Consider the following 20,629-nt stretch of genomic DNA (forward strand, 5'->3'; position numbering starts at 1 on the left):
TAGATTTGATTTTTAGATTATTATTTCGAATTTATTCCTAAATATTTTAAAATTTTAAAACTTCCTTAATTTTCTAGCAATTAATTTTTCGACCCCCTACCTCACACATATTATATACTATGCCCTCATTGTATGCATAAAATAATTTAAAAGCAATAAAACAGACTCCCCTGGGATAGTAGTGGCATCGAATTCTAAACGTGTGTGGAAAACTTCGAATATTTTGAATATGTGGTTGAAACATGGATCTTCTGAGATACGTGTAAATATGTCGGCAAAATGTGAATCTGAAACCTGCATTTTTAACAAGATTGGTGTTTATGGTCTTCAAAAGGCAGTGCATCAATGTGGGAAAGCATACGCCACATTTTATGGTTGAGAGGAAAAGTAATAATCAAATTATGCAGACCACGTCGTGGTATAGTAATCCATGACGTGTTGTCGAATTAAATCGTCGTTGATATCGTGATGGGTTCCAAGGTCACGTCGTGGAGTTAAGGTCTACGTCGTGTAAAATGGTCCTCACAGAATGCAGTTGTGCGGTAATTCTTCTATTTAAGTGAAGCTCGACTGAATTAAAAACGTTTTGAGACCCTTCTAAGACTCTATTAGTTTCTTTACTCTTCATACTTCTCTATTTTCTTACGAAATTAACCCCACACTTATTAAAAATTATTGGTCTCGAATCTTGACTCTAAACGATACAACTTCTCTCTAACGCTCCTATCTCTATTTTTCCTCAATATTCCACTCACGATAGCTCACCAATTCTGCATCATATTAAATGTATTGTGGAAAGAACAAAATATCCCTCTCATAGTTGGTTACAAGTTCAAAACAAATAAGATAAAAACTAAAAAGCTAAAAATAAACAAAATAAAAACTAAATAAAGGATAAAATTAATAATCGTCCTCGTCTCCTTGTGCTCCACTCGTTCCATCTCTGTCCTCGTGCCTTGTCTATAACTCCTCCCAAGTTGGGATGTAAGGGTAATGAGGTGCCATTGTTGGAGGTTGCCCCACATTAAGCTGCGTAAACAAGACATCAATAGCTTGGTTGTGGTAATTGACTCCCCCACAGAGGTTGTCAAAATAAGTACCCACCCGACTTTGTAACAGGTCGATTGGTATCCTACCCTCAAATTGTTGAGGGGTTTGTTGTGGTTGGCCTCTTTCCCCACAGGATCTAAAATTTCGCCAACCGCTTTGTCGTGGTTGTTCTTCTTGTTGACCAGTAGGTTGTTCAACATCTTCCAGTGGTATAACAAATCCCCCACCCGTATTCACCACTACCCGCATAACACTCAAGAATTGAACTAACAAGTCATTATCCTTGAACCGTGTAAGGTTCCTAATAAAATTAGGACTCAAACTACCATAAGAACGAGGGAGCCCGGTGACCAAATTTCCACCCGTAATGGGACTACCGGGTCGAGAATTAGCCGCATTCTTCCCCAAAAATCTTGCAAGCATGTACGGCCAGTCACAGAAAACTCCGGGAGTAATAATGCTCCAAAGATAAACAAATTTTGTGTTGGCACCTTATGCCCCTGTTGCTTATGGTTAATGGAGAAAGTGATAAGACGATGTAAAAATAGATAAATGGGAAACCAAATTTGGCCTTCACAAGCATCACGAGAATTGTACTCGTGATTTGAAATGCCCCTCCATAATTATACATCTATCAATCCTGATGTATAGTCCCGAACACATCCTTGTAGGAATAAAATAAAATGGGGTGATTGCGTCTCTTCTTCAGTATGTACCCCCATTCACCATGCAAATTCACAAACGCTACATTCACGGTATACACCTCCCAGACGGAACGCAAGAGCCTAGTTGTAGTTTGGGTCGGTAGTTCTTTCTTCAAAGTTCATCGTGGAAAATAATTCGACTGATAGTTCCCGATAAACGAGTTCTTGAATAAAGAATAGATCCCTCCACCCGTTGCATGGAAATGAAAATCCCTCTCTAATAAATAACTTCGCCCAATGTCTCTCCAATTCTGCAACCATGCCAACCCCATGCAGCCATGCCCAGTCCACCAATGAAGCAATTGCAAACTCTCCATTGTACAACCATCCTAATCTATTCATATAATTGTTTAGCATTGCTTGTGAAATGTTCTACGAAAATCGGTAAAAAGGATGAATTCTTGATACATCAATGTAATCCTGGTCCAATGGAACTGCTCGATGAGGCCCCATTATACCTGAAAATAACGAACAACAAGAAAAAAAAACAAACCACCAAGGAATTAAGTAATTAAGCAAAACATAAAACTGTATGCCCAGTTTTCACGTCGTGGACTTAAACTCCACATCGTGAATCCAATTTGTTTCGTGGTTTTTGGTCAATCATTCTAGTGTCAAAACAAACTACAATTAGCACTTGGGGGTAGAAACTGTTATTTTAAGGCCTTATAACAGACATGCAACCAAGATTTATTAGTTAGTTGACACAATTTTGGCATTGCAACTCCAAGAACAACACCAAGTCCTATCCACTAGAAAATTATCAAAATGGACAAGTATTAAGGGTAGGAATCTTACCAAACCGCGAGATAAAAAGCGAAACTAAGCAAAAATGGAGGGAATTCGACGCAAAAATCCAAAGTGGGGTTAGAAACTAAGCGAAACTAAGCAAAAATGGAGGGAATTCGACGCACTTGGGGGTAGAAACTGTTGTGAATGTTAATGCCCTTGTATATTCATCGGGGAAAAATTCGCAACCACGACGTGATGATTGAAACCACGTCGTGTTGTCGTAAATTATATTTCTATTTTTAAAATTTTATTTTAATTCTACAATTTTTACCACTCAATCAATACTAAACCGCACACTTGATTTTTGTAGTTTTCTAAAAAAAAAAGTTAGATGACTTCGATGATTATTTACCATAAAATTCAACTAAAAATGCAAAAATTAAAAATGAAAAAACGAAAATAAAATCACAAACAAAGCTCGGGTTGCATCCTATGAAGCGCTTCTTTTTTTTTTGGAGTCATGAACCGGACTTCGTGCCACCTCATGTTGAATTTTCAGGATTTTCCATCACCATTTGCACCTTTTGCACCTTCCATCATTTCTTATAAGCCTGTACCCTCCTAAGATAAGCCTTTTTAGAATTTTTCTTCCTAGACTTAGCATCACCCTCTTCAAGCTTTATTTTCACCCTTTTATTCACCACAAGTTTAGGTTCCGCTCTTTCTTCAATCTTTAATTCCATAGGTTCAACCTTCTTTTCCCAAGTTAGCTATCTTAATTCTGAAGTAACCTCTTCTTCATCACTCGACACTAAATCTTCTTCACTCTCCTTACTCACCAAAGATGTCATTGTTTTGGTAAGCAAAAAGTTCAAAAACTGTTGGAATGGATGCTCTTGCTTTGTATGTTTGACTTGTTGAATTGACTGAATTTCCTCTTCCATTAATTTTTACAACTCTTCAAGTTCACTTTCTTCATCTGTATTGAATACTTCACCTTCAGCATAATTATTCTGAAATCCATCTTCCATTCCAAAGGTAACTTCTTCATCTCCAAGTCTCAACATAAGTTTAGACTCACGAATGTCTACCAAGGATCAATAAGTATTAAGTAAAGGGCGACCAAGAATTATTGGAACGTTTGTATCTTTTTTCATATCTAATATGACAAAGTCAATTGGAAAAACAAATTTCCCAATTTTTACTAAGATGTCCTTAACTATGCCTCAAGGATGAGTAACTAAACGATTAGCCATGTAAATCGACATTCTTGCAGCCTTCAAATCTAGAAGATTCAACTTTTGATATAACGAGTAAGGCATTAAATTTATGCTTTCTCCATAATCGGCTAAAGCGTAAATCTTCAAATTATTCCCAAATTCACACGGAAGAGTGAGGCGTCCAGGATCTTCCATTTTCTTTGGTAATTCACCCAATATCACTTTAGAACTCTGCTCACTAAGGATCACCTTGGAATTCTTCTCTAATTATTGGCGAGTGTCTAGTAAGTCTTGAAGAAACTTCACATATTCTGGGACTTGTAACAATGATTCAATAAAAGGAGTGTTTATAAGAATACGCTTGACTTGCTTCATAAACTTCAAATGTTCTTGCTCCAGTGGGTGAATTTTAAATCTAGAAGAAAATGGCAGCGGAGGGCGATAAGCTTGAACATTGGCCAAAAGTTTCTATTCAGACTGGCCCCACGTCGTGAAAATGGAATCCCCACGACATGAGTTCGATGGTTCAACAACCATTTTTCTTTGATCTTTGACCTCTTCGAACTCTTTAACTATGGTTCGGGCTGATGTGGCTCTACTTCTACGGCTTATAGGAATTCATAGGTGGTATCTTCTTCAATATCGATGACCATGACATGTGGTTGTATCTTTTTATCGGGAATTTGTGGAGAGAGTCGCTCATTAACCAATATAGTTAACTGTCTAGGTTGATCTTCAATGTTTTGGATCGGTGCTTGATGATTCCTTAGCAAGGTTTGTTGGTCTCTAATGAGAATTTTTTGGTCTCTTATCTCTGCACCGGTCTCATCATGTCGTTTTTCTGAAGCCTCCATAAATCTATGAAGTAATGACTCTAAATCGGCCTTATTCTAAGGTGATGGTTGCCACTTTTGATAAAAGCCTCGTACAGTTTGGCTAAAATTTTCTTATTTTTTCTTTTTATATTCATCATATGGCAACCACTCTTTCTTTGGCTTCCTCCAATCTTCATCATATTTTTCTCCACTAGAATAGCATACTTGAGCCTTCTTATTCCCATTCTCGTCCAAGTGGCAATCTTTAGTCAAATGTGGATCGTTGCATCTTTCACAACCGACATGAATAGCACGTATGGATTGGTCCATCTTGGTCATTCTTCAATCCATAGTATTTAACATAGCTAAAACAGCTGCCATATATTCATAAGTGCCACTCCCAATGCCTTTTGCTCCATCATGTCTAGGATTGTGGTATTCACGTGAATGCTTAGAAAATTCTTTAGTCAATTCCTTAATCCCACCATGATTTTTCTTTGTTAAAGGTCCTTAAGAATCAAGGAGTTGCCTTGTCATCACTTTTACCCCATCATAGAAGATTGATACTTGTTGCTCATTCAAATTGTTTTGGGGACAATTTCTTATTAATCCCTTGTATCTCTCCCATCTTCGTAGAGTGACTCACCCGATTGTTGCTTAAAGTTTGCTACGGCTTTCTTGAGTTTAGCAACTTTAGAAGGTGGGAAAAAATGTTCTAGGAATTTTTGGCACATATGCGGCCGAGTAGTAATTGCACTCGGTGGAAGCGCCTTCAACCAATCCTTTGCAACTCCCTTGAAAGTGACTGGAAGCATTCTTAATAGCACCATCTCTCTTGGAACATTCAGAATGTGAAAGTAATCAGCTATGTCATTGACTTTATCAAGGTGCTTGTAAGCATCCTCGTGATCTTTCCCATAAAAGGGGACTTCCTTAAGCCCGGAAAGAATAGGTCCCTTCAGCTCAAATGTTGTGGTAGCGGGAATTGCAGGTAGCACTAAATAAGGACCGGTTTTCCTCTTAGATTATTTTCTTGTATGCCTCCATGCACATGTTGGCAATATTCGCCATCTCGTCTTTGGGTTCGCTACTTTTGTCGGTTTCTGATTCAGAACTGGATTCTTGAGGATTAGGATTTTTCTAAAATTTTTCAAACTTGCTTTCGTCTTTCAAGGAATAGCTCGATTCACCTACGTTCTTGCCTTTCCTCTTTCCAAAAATTGATTTAAGATCATTGAAATGTGATTTCTTTTGTGGGTGATTTTCTCCTACATTCTTGTCCATCTTTTTACGAGGGGCTAACTCTGGATCTTCAAGCGGTGGTATCAAATGTGTGTTGGATCCACGGGTCATGTAAAGCTACAAGAAAACGAATAAAAAAACAAAAACATAAAAACCAACAAAAGGTAATTAAAAATTCTTAGTGAACGACTGCCACGATGTGTTAAGTCACTCCACATCGTGTTGAAGAAAATAAATTAAATAGAAATGAAAAACAAAAATAAAACATATAACAGCCCTAATCACATCGTGAACTTAAGGTTCACGGCGTGAATTTAGTAATTCAGAAAGAAAAACTAAAGCTAAATATTAACTTTTTGCAGGTTTATCCCCACAAAAAGGATCGATTAACCTAAAGCAAATAAATTAAACTAAATTAGTCGATCCCCGATAACGTCGTCAAAAACTTGTTGTCGAAATATTACTAATTCTAATTTTACCTACTATCTAACTAGCTTTTTGACAAAAGGCACTACACCTTTTCACAAATAGTATAGCACAAACAGCCGGGTATCGACACAAGGAACAGTTTTAAATATTAAAGATTAATCTAAAACAAGAAAAAGTTAATTGGGTTTTTATCTGATTTAGCAAGTTCATAAAAACTTAAACACTTAACTATCAAATTCAATTAATTACTAAAAACACTTATGTTTAGTTCGAATACAGTTCTGCTCTATGGTTAGCTACCAATTATGGATTATTAATGTTTGTTAACAAATAGTATATTATTAGCAATTCGAGTCCAAATTACTAATCTTTTCACTAATTCATGTAAAACTATGATTGGTCATACACAAGCTAACAAAGAATCAGTTACTAAATATGGATTTGGCTATGTAATATTTGTTAAGAAAACAGAATTCTAATCATAACTTATGTTCTCCAACACAACTAAATTTAATTACTTCAATTACCTATCTAAGATTAGGTAGGTCCTAGCTCTAGGAATTTAATGGTCACTAAATCACTAGGTTTCATGTTCATGTAATTGAATTGTCATTACGCTACACATAACATGAATTCAAGCAATTTTAGTATCAAATATTATCATGCTAGGTATTAACAATCAAACACAAGCACTTAACCAAGTAGTAAAAATCCATAATTAATAAACTAATCCATGAAGTTGAAGCTTCATCTAGCTAAACAGAAGTAGCTAGATTCAGCTACTCATGGCTGATAAAATAAACTCAAATTCAATAATTAAAGACATGTTCAACTTGTACCAAATCAAAGTAATGGTTATGATCGTCAATCACTTGTTCTTCAATCAATTAGTCTTCCTTTGATACTTAACACTTGAATTCTCTGACTTATTTTTCTCCGGAATTCGTTTTCTGAAACCCTCTAGGTCCCTAGAAGAACTACGAAAATCATAATAGTAAATGAGTATATATAGTTTTGGTAAAGTTCGCGCTCCGCAACGTGAACAAGGATTTCACGTCGTGATTTGAGATGAATCCTTATTGGGCAAGGACTCTGACATCCCATGCACTTATGTTCTAGAACACCCACTCCACATCGTGTAAGTCTTCGACACGTCTTGATTTAGGCTTTTTGCAGGGATTTTCTTCTTTAAAGCTTCCATCCTCCAAAGTTCCACTTCTTGTCGCTGTAGGTTCTTTTCTTCAATTTTGTTCCTTTTAGTTGCAAAATAGAATTTAATCTCATAAGTAACATATATCTTTGCAAATAACCGAAATTCTAATCAAAATGCATTAAAATATTGCCTAAAATGTGTATAAATATGGTAATATCAAGATGATTCTCACTCTACTTCAACCTCACAAGTACATGTATGATCAAGTTGAGGGGGGATCACTTGTGGTCGATGTCACAGGATCATATTCATGATATAACTGTTGAGGGTGATCATGCTCGAAATGAACAAGGGTTCGAGGGGGTGCAAGGAAAAAACAATGTTGATGTCAAGGGGGACCTAAATGGATCATTACCTCATGTTTCTGCTAATCAAACTGACAATTTTCATGATGTATTTGATAGTGAGTCGAACAGATGTGAAGGTTCTGAAACTAATGAAATATTCGAAGATGTACTTTTAGATTTTTATCATGCATATCCACCGATGGACAAATGGAAACGACATCATCTAAAAGTATAAGTTATTGGTGATCGTCAAGATGGATTTATGACTCATTCACAACTTCGAGCTAAGAATGAGATATCGAATGTTTACCAGGAATTTTGTATGTTTAATGTGTTTATTTACAAAATGGAACCGAAAACAGTTAAGGATGCATTGGAAGATCCTGATTGGATGGTTGCAACGCAATCTGAACTTGTTGAACTTGAAATAAATAAGGTTTGGAGACTAGTTCCAAAACTTGATGATGTTTCAGTTAGTGGATTAAAATGGATTTTAAAAAATAAAACTGATAAAGAAGATAATGTTGTTAAAAAAAAAAAAAAGCAAGGTTGGTTGTTAAAGGATATACGCAACAAGAATGTATTGAGTATGATGAAACCTTTTCCCCTGTCGCAAGACTCGAGGCTGTTCGAATATTTCTTACATATGCAGCTCATAAGGACTTCGATGTGTACCAAATGGATGTCAAGTGCGCTATCTTAATGGAGTCTTAGAAGAAACTATTTATGTTTAATAACCACCAGATTTTGTGAATGATAAATTCCCTCATCATTGTTATATACTTGCTAAGGCTGTTTATGTCTTAAAACAAGCACCTCAAGCCTGGCATGCAACTCTTAACAATTCCTTGAAACTCTCTAAATTTAAACAACGATTAGTTGATCCTACTCTATTTTGAAAGAAAGTAGGGGTTCAGCTGATGCTAGTTTAAATTTATGTAGATGATATTATTTTTCGCTCGACTGACCCTTCATTGTCTAGGAAATTTGAAAATATCATGAAAAGTCTGTTCGAAATGAGTATGATGGGTAAGATAAATAATTAATATTCGTCAAAGCAGGTAAGGTATTTTCATAAATCAAGAGAAGTACTCTCGTAACTTACTTCAGAAATTTTGGCATGACGAATAGTTCAAAGTTGAAAATACCAATGGCAGTTGGAATACGCTTAGGTCCTTCGTTGGATAAGCCTGATATTGGATATTATTCCTTTTATATCAGCTAGCTCAGATACTGATTGTTGGAAATATAAAAATCTGATCACCACAACAACAGGCTCGGTTACCAGTTATAGTGTGACAGATAAATAAGTTAAAGATATAAGATGTAGATATATAAGAATAATAAATGCGGAATAAGTATAAATATGAAAGCTATAAATGACTGAAAGTTATAATAATATAAATGACTATATTTAAATGACGTAAAGCTATAAATATTGTAAATGACATAAAGCTATAATAAAGTATATAAGTATATAAATATATATCAAGTAGGTTCGTCAATAAATTGATCGAACTGGACTAATGGAACGACTGGTCGATATTTGAACTCTTGGAATGACTGGTCGATATTGGGACTCTTGGGGCGCTGGTCTATATTGGGACTCTCTGAACGACTAATCGATATTGGGACTCTTGGAACGACTGGTCAATATTTGTTCAAAGATCAATTCGGTGTTTGATAAGTAACAAAGAGTTCATTCAAAGCTCGGTTTTATGTAAAACAAGTTGTTTACAAAAGGGTACAAAATACATAAGTTTATGTATTTGTATTTGACACATTTTTGGGTAAAAACATGCACACGGGTCGTGTAAGATAAGGCACAAGTGACATGGGTCGTGTAAGAAGCTTTAGGAGGGTTTTGGAGGGTTTTCTTGATAATGGTGCTGACACAGGGCATGTTGAAGTGTTGATACTGACACGAGGCGTGTTGGATTTAGACTTGGATTTAACACGGGGAGTGTTGATGTACAGAAGCAAGCAGAAGACAACACGGGGTGAGACAGATATAAGGCATGCTGAACATGGGGCGTGTTCATGCAGGAGGCAATTTCAGGATTTTTGTGATTTGAAGGTAAGTTGTGTTTGTGATGTTTTGGCTAGGGTAATGGTGTTAGGGTGTTTTGAGGATGTTTTCAAGGTTCTTTAGAGGTTGGAAGGAGGTTGATATAAGGTGGTAATTGTGGTGAAATTTCTATGAAGATGATGATGAATAGTGATGGGTTTTGTGGTTGATCTTGATGCAGAAGGTTTTAGGTTGTTTCATGGTTGTGTTTTGGTGTATTTATGTAAAGAAAGTGTTTTGTGGTGTATGGTGTGATGAAAAAAGGTAGTGAAGATGAAGAACCTTTAGTTTCAATGAAGAAGATTAAGATGGTTGATGGTGTTCTTCATTTCATTGTTCATGATCTTGGTGTTCTTCACTTCATTGTTTTTTGATCTTTGTGTTCTTCATTTTCTCCAGGGATTTGTCCTTGTTCTTGAAGAAGATGAAGATTTGTGATGTTCTTGGGAGTAATTGGTGTTTGTAAGAAGTGTTACAAGATTACAAATGAACACACACTATCATAGATACAAACTCACGTATAGATATATCAATGAACAAATATCTTCATGCACCTGAGTTTAAGTGAAAGAGTTGGTTGCAAGTTGTGGTAGAGTAGGAGCCCAATAACTCAAATTTTTGCATTTTAAGTCCTTTGAAAATTCTAATATTCAGAAATGATTATAAAAACTGTTTTGACTCCTTTGACCCTCAATAAACCGTGACTTGGCATTTTTTACCCAAGTTTTGTATTTTTAACATTTTAAGTCCTAAAATGGGTTTTATGTTAAAGTATGCTCCTCATAACCTTATAAGCTATATTTCTTAACTAGTTTAGTGTATAAGAACTTAGTTTTTGTTGTTTTCTTTCTCATGTCATAAATCTCGAATTATCACCCCTTTTTGTTACATATTTATCATAGAAACACATAACATCACCACATACATGCATAAAATCACACATAGCATACACATACACATATATCTACACATTTTCTTGTATTCTCCCTCATAAAACATATGAAAACCGAAAATAGAGGGGTATGAAGCTCACCTTGAGTTGTAGTTGAGGTTTTGAAGAAGACTAGAAGAGGTTTGATGCTATTTCTCGGCTTTAGCAACCTTCCTTGGAAGATCTCGAACTTAGATGATTTCTAAGAGAATGATCATGATTTTGTATGGATTAGGAACATGTTTTTGATAAAACAAAAAGTCTAGGTCATAGATCCAAGCATGAACTTACCTTGGATGATGATTTTTGTGGAAGAATCTCTTTGAAAGCCTCTTAGATCTCGAAAATTTGGAGAGGGATGAAGAGAGTTTCTTTGAATGAATTTTGAGTGAAGTGTGTGTGTGTGTGTGTGTTTGGGTTCGGCCGAGAGGAAAAAAGAGAGGAGAGAAGAGAGATGAGTGAAGGGATGGTTGCTTGGATACATGAGTTATTTGCATGGAGAACCAAGAAACAATGGTGAGGTGGCAAACAAAAGTCAACTTCTCCTTCCTTGGGTTGGGCTTGGGCCGAGAATGGAGAAAAGAGAAAGAAATTTTGGGCTTTTTGCCCTTAAGCCCACATTATAGATAAGTTAGATGATGCTTGGCTCAAATAAATCAAAGTATAATTTTTATGACCTAATAGGGCTAAATTAATTTGGTTGTGACCCATTAAGGCCGAAAATATTATGTTTCATGTATATGGGTCCATTTAGGGCCCATTAGAGAGTTCTAGATTCAAGATGGATAATTTGGAAGTTTATTAGTCCATTAGGCCGAATAAGGAAATCCTAGTCTAAAGTGAACTTAAATTGAGATTTCAAAGGTTTCCCATTCTTTGTTGACCATTTATAGGGCTAGAATGAAGTATTTGATGAAGTTTTGTTGTTATAGAATAAGCATCATGCATGCTTTCATGTTATTGACTCATAGTTGTTTTAAGTGTTGTAGTTACAAGGCAACAAAATTTCTAGTTGTGACATCATCCCCCCGTTAGAGGGAATTTTGTCCCGAACTTCTTTTGAAAGCTAGATTTGAGAATGCGAGAATAGATGTGGGTACTTCTGCTCCATTTGATCTTCGTGCTCCCATGTGAATTCTGGTCCGTGTCTCGCGTTCCATTGAACTTTCACAATTGGAATGCGGCTCTGCTTGGTACGCTTTACCTCTTGGTCCATGATTTCAACCGGTTCTTCCATGAACAGAAGGTTCTCATTGATTTCGATTTCTTCTAATGGAATGACGAGAGTCTAGTCAGATAAGCATTTTTTCAAGTTGGAGACGTGGAACACAGGGTGTACACTGATGAGCTCGGCGGGTAGTTGCAATCTATAAGCCACTGGACCGATTCGGGCAAGAATCTCGAAGGGTCCAATGTATTGAGGGTTCAGTTTGCCCCGCTTCACAAAATGAATCACTCCTTTCCAAGGAGAGACTTTTAGTAACACCCTATCTCCGACTTCGAATTCTAAGGGCTTTCGTCGTTTATCGGCGTAGATCTTCTGTCTGTGTCGTGACGATTGTATTCATGCTCTGATCTGAATTATCTTCTCGGTTGTCTCGCATATGATTTCCGGTCCCGTTAAGGCGTTGTTTGGAGTTTGCCCTCTCGCAAGTTAGGTGTCTCCTACCTCAGCCCAGCACAATGGTGATCTATACTTGCGCCCGTATAATGCTTCGAAATGAGCAACTTTGATACTCAAGTGATAAATATTGTTATACGAGAACTCGATCAAAGGCAAGTGGGTATCCCATGATCTTCCAAAGTCTATTACACACGCTCGGAGCATATCTTCTAGTGTTTGAATGGTTCCCTCACTTTGACCATCCGTTTGTGGGTGGTAGGCAGTGCTCATATCGAGTTGTGTTCCCATAGCTTTCTGAAGTGATTGCCAAAAGCATGAAGTAAATCTACTATCCCTATCTGAGATGATTGATACTGGTACTCCGTAGAGTCTCACAATTTCCTTGATGTAGATTCTTGTCAAGCGCACCATCTTGTATGATTCTTTTATAGGCAGGAAATGGGCGGATTTCGTTAGTCTATCAACTATTACCCAGATCGTGTCCAAACCGTCCTGCGACTTGGGTAGTTTGGTCAAGAAATCCATGGTAATCCTTTCCCATTTCCACTCGGGAATTACTAGCTGCTGTAGTAATCCAGAGGGCTTCTGATATTCAACCTTTACTTTAGCACAAGTGAGGCACTTTCTCACGTAAGTGGCAATCTCTGCCTTCATATTTGGCCACCAATAATGTTGCTTAACATCCAAGTACATCTTGTCTGAACCTGGATGGATGGAGTATTGCGTCTTGTGAGCCTCTTTCATGACTACCTCTCTGAATCCCCCAAGTTTAGGGACCCATATGCGGTTCATGAAGTAGTATGCTTCATCTTCCTTCACCTCCAAGTTCTTCTCCATTCCACGCAGCGCTTCATTTGTTTTGTTTTCCGCCTTCATGGCATTTGACTGGGCTGTTCTGATTTGCGAGGTCAGGTTGGATTGGATGGTTATCGAGAGAGTTTTCACACAACGACTTGAGTATTCCTTCCGACTCAAGGCATCGGATACTACGTTAGCCTTGCCTGGATGATACTTGATTTCGCACTTGTAGTCGTTTAGCAGTTCTACCCATCTTCGTTGCCTCCTTTTTAGCTCCTTTTGATTCAAGATGTGCTGAAGACTCTTGTGGTCAGTGAAGATAGTGCACTTGGTACCATACAGGTAGTGTCTCCAAATCTTCAGGGTGAAAACCACTGTTCCCAGTTCCAGGTCGTGGGCCGTATAATTCACTTCGTGTGTCTTTAGCTGTCGGGACACGTAAGCTTTCACCTTTCCACGTTGCATGAGTACACAGCCTAAACCCTGATTTGACGCATCGCAGTAGACTATAAAGTCTTCTGTTCCTTCAGGTAGTCATAGCACCGGTGCACTGCAGAGTGCTTGCTTCAGAGATCGAAATGTGGCTTCCTGCTTGTCCGTCCATACGAAGGGTACACCTTTTTGTTTAAGCGAGGTAAGTGGCTTTGCGGTCTTAGAGATGTTCTGGATGAATCTTCTATAATAGCCTGCGAGACCCAGAAATTGGCGAATTTGTGTGGGTGTTGTTAGGATTGCCCATCCTTCGATGGCTTTGACCTTATAAGGATCCACATGTATTCCTTCCTGACTAACAACATCACCCAAAAAGTTCACGCTTCGGAGCCAAAACTCGCACTTGGAGAGTTTTGCGTACAACTTTTCAGTTCGCAGGGTTTCCAGGATTTGTCGAAGATGTTGGCCGTGTTCTCCTTCGCTTCGGGAATATACTAGGATATAATCGATGAAAACGATTACGAAATTATCAAGAAAAGCTTGGCAGATTCCATTCATTAGGTCCATGAATGCGACAGGAGGATTCGTTAGACCGAATGGCATTACGACGAATTCATAATGTCCGTAACGAGTTCGGAAGGCGGTTTTTGGAATATCCTCCTCCTGGACCTTGAGCTGGTGGTATCCGGATCGCAGATCTATCTTTGAGAAGTAACTAGCTCCTTGGAGCTAGTCGAATAGGTCGTCGATTCATGGAAGTGGATATCGGGTTTTTACAGTAAGTTTGTTAAGTTGTCTGTAGTCGATACACATCCTGAATGTACCGTCTTTCTTCTTGACAAAGAGAACTGGAGCTCCCTAAGGTGAGATACTGGTCGGATGAATCCTTTATCAAAAAGCTCACTGAGTTGACTGGACAACTCTTGCATCTCTGCAGGAGCCAATCTGTAGGGCGATTTGGCGATAGGGGTAGCTCCTGGTACAAGGTCGATTCGAAACTCGGCTTGTCTTTCTGGGTGTATCCCCGGAAGATCATCAGGAAAGACGTCTGGGAATTCACGAGCTACTGGAATGTCTTGAATTTTGACCTCTTTCTTGGATTTTTCTACTATGTGAGCTAGGAACGTCAAGTCCTTCTTTTGTAGGTGCTTTTGCGCCTTAATGCACGAGATAAGACGAAGGTTCGTTCTGGGTTTGTCCCCGTAAACAACTAGGGTTTCATGATTTGGGAGACAAAGGCGAATGGCCTTCTCGTGACACATAATTTAAGCATGGTGGGGGCTTAACCAATCCATGCCAATAATCACATCAAAACTCCTAATGGAAATAGGCATTAAATTTATTTGAAAGACGTGGTAATTTAAGGTTAGGATACATCCGATATAGATTTCCCCAGTGGATTCTGTCTTCCCAATAGCCATTTCTACCGTAAAGGTTTCATTAAGCTTCTGGGGTTGTTGATTTAACAGGTGTTTGAATTTATTGCACACAAAACTCCGTTCTGCCCCGGTATCAAATAGGATGCATGCATAGGTGTGGTTTAGGGGAAACGCACCAGTAACAACAGTGGGATCCTGAACTGCTTCTCCCCGACCCATAGCTAGCACCCTTCATGTTCCTGCGTTCCGAGATTTGTTGGCCTTAGGGCAATTCCGACGGATATGCCCTGTCTTTCCACATCCGTAGCTTGTGGGGCTTGACCCCGCATTATTGTTGTTGTTGTTGGTGTTGTTGTTATTGTTGCGGTTGCTGTTGTTGTTGTTGTTGTTTCCTTGCGGTTGATTCTGGGAGGATAGGTCCTGCAATAATTTGTAGTGTGACCCTTCCGATTGCACCTGGTGCAATGCATTTCCTTGCATTCGCCGTTGTGATGGTAGTTGCACTTGTTGCACTTTGGGAAATTCCCAAAATACTGCCTAGGAGCACTTGGATTAGCTGAGGCTGGAGCATGTGGTGTGAAAGGTACTTGAGTGGTTGAAGCATTGACCGCCACCGTTTGTTGCTTCTTTGTTGATTCCGATCCTTGTCGCCCTTTCCTCTTATTGTTCTTCCCTTTCTTGTTGTCATTCTCTTTCTTGCCCTCGATTTCCGCTAGCTTCTCACCCTTTCAGACGAAATCATGCCAGGACACAATAATGACAGCTCACTAAACTTTGATATATATATATGCATCTATATCAGAGTTTCGGATGGTGAGATCCCACAGCTCTTGCTCCATCTTCTGAATTTCGCCACGAGGGCAGTACTCAGCCATCAGCATTTCCTTCAGCTCTGCCCATGGCATCGAGTTGCCTACAGGGAGAGTCATGGCCACTATATGCCTATTCCACCAGGTGAGAGCCTGGTCGACAAAGGTGCACGCGGCAAACTTCACTTTCAATTCCTCGGAGCATTCGCATATTTCGAACACTGATTCCACCTTCTCTATCTACTTTTTCAGGGCTATGACACCACCCGTGCCATTAAATCCTTGTTGGAGCATGTTTTGGTCGGTCCTTGATTTATCCCGTTGTTTGAACTTCCGGCCCCTTGTTCGTTCGCTCCTCCATTGTTCCCTTGGTGAATTTGTGCCATAGCTGCGGTGACCGCAGCAGACATAGCTACTTGGAATGCAGCTGAGTCAACCTCTGGAGGGGTTGGTCCAGGGTTACCGCGAGTTGGTCGTCTAGGCATCTTTCTGTCATGGAACGGAAAGATGTTAAGTGTCTGTGTTTTTTTGAGATTGTGATCCTATAAACTAGGTGTGTGGTGCGAACTTAAGTAATTTCACAATTTAGCATACAATCATGGATATATAACACATAACAGATTACAACATCAAAGTGGAACACATAAAACCTTTCATTACTATTATCCGTATTTTTCGATACATGAAAATTTTGCTCGAAAGAGCAATACATAAGTGGTGCAAATTCGGCAGCATAACGACTCTATGAGTAGTGTAATCACTTAAACACAGAGTCGGGGGTACATAGCATAGATCCTAGTGACATAGTACTAAAGATGGGTAGACTAGTCCCTCGTACGGTGAGACCTATATAGCAGGTAGTAGAGCAGGTCCTAATAGTGAGTATGACGACGACGCTCAGTCGTCGAGGTGACGTACTAGAAGTTCAGCCAGTTCATCCGCCTCTTGGGTGATTACCTCTACTTTTCGCTCGGCTCGCGCAACCCTTGCCTTGGCCATGATGAGTTGAAGCTTCAGGCTGATAACTGCCTCCTCGAGAGCGCATAGGTAATCTGTATCCACCCCTTGAAACATGCGGAAATTTGACGGGGCTTCCAATTGGTGAGGTTCACTATATGCCTCCTCTACGCCCTTTTCCTCGTTTAGCTCCTGGTCCAACTCATCGTAATCAAAATCAACCATCACGTATTCTTCCTGTTCCTCTTCAGGTCCCGTGTCGTGTGCCTTTCCTTGATCTACCTCTGGCTCATCCTTGACCCTCTCGTGGGCTACTAGGGCTTGATGAAACTGAATGCCCTGCTGCTCCCCTTCCATAGCGGCTAAGAGGAGGTGTACGAATGAACTATCATTACTTCTATTATTGTATAGATTAAGTTGTTGTTCTCTTTTTGGTGCTAAAGGGGTATGCTTTTAGGTTCCATAGCCATCACGATTTCCTCGAGACATGTGATAGTTGTACCTTGGAGGAATGTAGTTGATCAGGCTACATTCACTCCTTGATGCGACTATGAATAGTCCTGGCTTAACCGAGATGCTAGCATTATCTTGTTTGGTTCGGTTTTATGTTCTGCTTCCTAATTCACACAAGCATAGATGTTTTATACTTATGTTTTTATTTGTTTTGTTTTGTTTAGAGTTGGGTTAGTCCCTTTTTGGTTTATAGTTGCATATCAATGTGTGGTTAGATATGCTAGTTCACTATAAACAATGCTCTGATACCAACCTGTCACACCCCCGAACCAGACGACAGAAACGCCCGAGGGCTCGCGTGACTTAAATTGAATATCATCACAATGAATATACATGAATCATAACATAAACGTCACCATGCATCAATATATTACAACTGAAATTGTTCACATCAAGTACATTGTTTTACATTACACATTCATAACATAAATAGTTCGAGTGTTTTTAAAAACATAACATCGAACATTACTTCATAATACTCTTCCGCTTACCTGTTACCTGAGAATACAAGTTATTTTGGAAAAACGTCAACATGTGAAATATCGAAGAGTTCATAAGAAATGTTGTGATAAAATGGTTTGTGCAGTTTTGTAAAAATCTAGAAAATCCGATATTTTCTGAAAAGACTTTTGTTTATCAAAGCGTGAGATCCATAAGTTGGTGCATGAATGATTTCAAAAACATATATATATATATATATATATATATATATATATATATATATATATATATATATATATATATATATATATATATATATATATATGAAGGGTATTTTATATCATAGTTATTAAGTTTCGTACGAGTAGTATTGAATTCCCCGGAAAACCCGATGTTTTCCGATGTTGAAATGTATTCATAATTACTGATTTTTGTATTATCTTAACGAATGAGTATTGATTAATCCATATTGTATATCGTCCTAATTATTGTCTACTTTGATTTCTAGTAAGCCTTAACAAATGAAGAGAAGGGGAGTATTATGTCCCACTACTATCGTAAGAACCTTAGGCTGTCGTGGATGCGCAAGACACAATGGTCCAACTCGCACTTGATTACTGTGACCTTACTAGCTTTTCTAATGGGACACTTTGGCCCACTAGCACATAAAGCTACTGAAAGTCCTTTTATAAAATATTGGGCCATTGAAGGCCCAATAACATATAAGCGTTATCCCTTTGGGCCCAAAGATCATGTCGGTGGGCTTGCAAGGCCCAACAAGCATAATTTGAAACTCATAAGCCCAGAGTTTGTAGATTTACTAATTGTAGTCATCACATATCTATTGAAGTGTTTTGATTTAACGTTTGTTGTTTTGTATTGATTCGAGACCGAATCAATTCGTTTATAACAATATTTTGTATTGAAGGTGTATTTGTTTTTCGTTTTGTCGTTAGCCGGATATCTTGTATTTTGTCTTAATGAATTAATTTGTTTAGAAGTACGACTTTGACCCTTTTCACTACCTTTCTTTTATTAAAATTACACTTTTAGTCCATTATATAAAAGAATTTCATTTTTAGTCCTTAAAAACATTTTCTTGACACTTTTGTATCATAAACTTGTTGAAAAGACATTTTAACCCAAATTATATTTAGTAAACAGTTTTAGCCCCTCCAGAATGGTATTTCTCGGCTAGAACCCCAAATTTCGCAATTTTTACAGTTTTGGCCCAAAATACAAAAAGTTTACATTTTTGATCCTTTTTGGAGTTTAAAAGCATTTTTGACCTTAGAAATAGTTTTATTTCACTCCATGTCCCATTTTTTACAGAAAATTACCATTCAGCCCCTTAAAAACTTCCATTTTCGCAATTTTGGGCTTGTAGGCCCGAAAAGCCCATATTTAGCCCAATAACTCAAATTTTTGCATTTTAAGTCCTTTGAAAATTCTAATACTCAGAAAAATGATTATAAAAACTGTTTTGACTCTTTTGACCCTCAATAAACCGTGACTTGGCAGTTTTTACCCCAAGTTTTTTATTTTTAACATTTTAAGTCCTAAAATGGGTTTTATGTTAAAGTATGTTCCTCATAACCTTATAAGCTATTTTTCTTAACTAGTTTAGTGTATAAGAACTTAGTTTTTGTTTGTTTTCTTTCTCATGTCATAGATCTCGAATTATCACCCCTTTTTGTTACATATTTATCATAAAAACACAAAACATCACCACATACATGCATAAAATCACACATAGCATACACATATACATAGATCTACACATTTTCTTGTATTCTCCCCCATAAAACATATGAAAAACCGAAAATAGAGGGGTATAAAGCTCACCTTGAGTTGTAGTTTTGGTTTTGAAGAAGACTAGAAGAAGTTTGATGTTATTTCTCGGCTTTAGCAACCTTCCTTGGAAGATCTCGAACTTAGATGATTTCTAAGAGAGTGATCATGATTTTGTATGGATTAGGAAGATGTTTTTGATAAAATAAAAAGTGTAGGTCATAGATCCAAGCATGAGCTTACCTTGGATGATGATTTTTGTGGAAGAATCTCTTTGAAAGCCTCTTAGATCTCGAAAATTTGGAGAGGAATGGATATAGTTTCTTTGAATGAATTTTGAGTGAAGTGTGTGTATGTGTGTGTGTGTGTGTGTTTGGGTTCAGCCGAGAGGAAGAAAGAGAGGAGAGAAGAGAGATGAGTAAAGGGATGGTTGCATGGATACATGAGTTATTTGCATGGAGAACCAAGAAACAATGGTGAGGTGGCCAGCAAAAGTCAACTTCTCCTTCCTTGGGTTGGGCTTGGGCCGAGAATGGAGAAAAGAGAAAGAAATTTTGGGCTTTTTGCCCTTAAGCCCACATTATAGATAAGTTAGATGATGCTTGGCTCAAATAAATCAAAGTATAATTTTTATGACCTAATAGGGCTAAATTAATTTGGTTGTGACCCATTAAGGCCGAAACTATTATGTTTCATGTATATGGGTCCATTTAGGGACCATTAGAGAGTTCTAGATTCAAGATGGATAATTTGGAAGTTTACTAGTCCATTAGGCCCAATAAGGAAATCCTAGTCCAAAGTGAACTCAAATTGAATTTTCAAAGGTTTCCATTTCTTTGTTGACCATTTATAGGGCTAGAATGAAGTATTTGATGAAGTTTTGTTGTTATAGAATAAGCATGATGCATGCTTTCATGTTATTGATTCATAGGTGTTTAAGTGTTGTAGTTACAAGGCACCAAAATTTCTAGTTGTGACATAAATGCTTTGTGCCTGACATGCTATTATTTGTTCGGATCTATGGTCTTTTGCCGACCGGATCTGGAAACCTTATGTGTTTAGGATTTTAAACGTACGACTACGATATTAGAACTAGCATGTAAACGTTTTGGAGAGATAAGGATGATTTGAACATCAGTCCTAAATAAAGATATAAATTCACCTTATTCGGTGTATAGATCAAGATGGCAAGGA

Source organism: Lactuca serriola, chromosome 1, assembly GCF_051521515.1.
Source record: "Lactuca serriola cultivar US96UC23 chromosome 1, Lser_US96UC23_V15, whole genome shotgun sequence".
Lineage (NCBI taxonomy): Eukaryota > Viridiplantae > Streptophyta > Magnoliopsida > Asterales > Asteraceae > Lactuca > Lactuca serriola.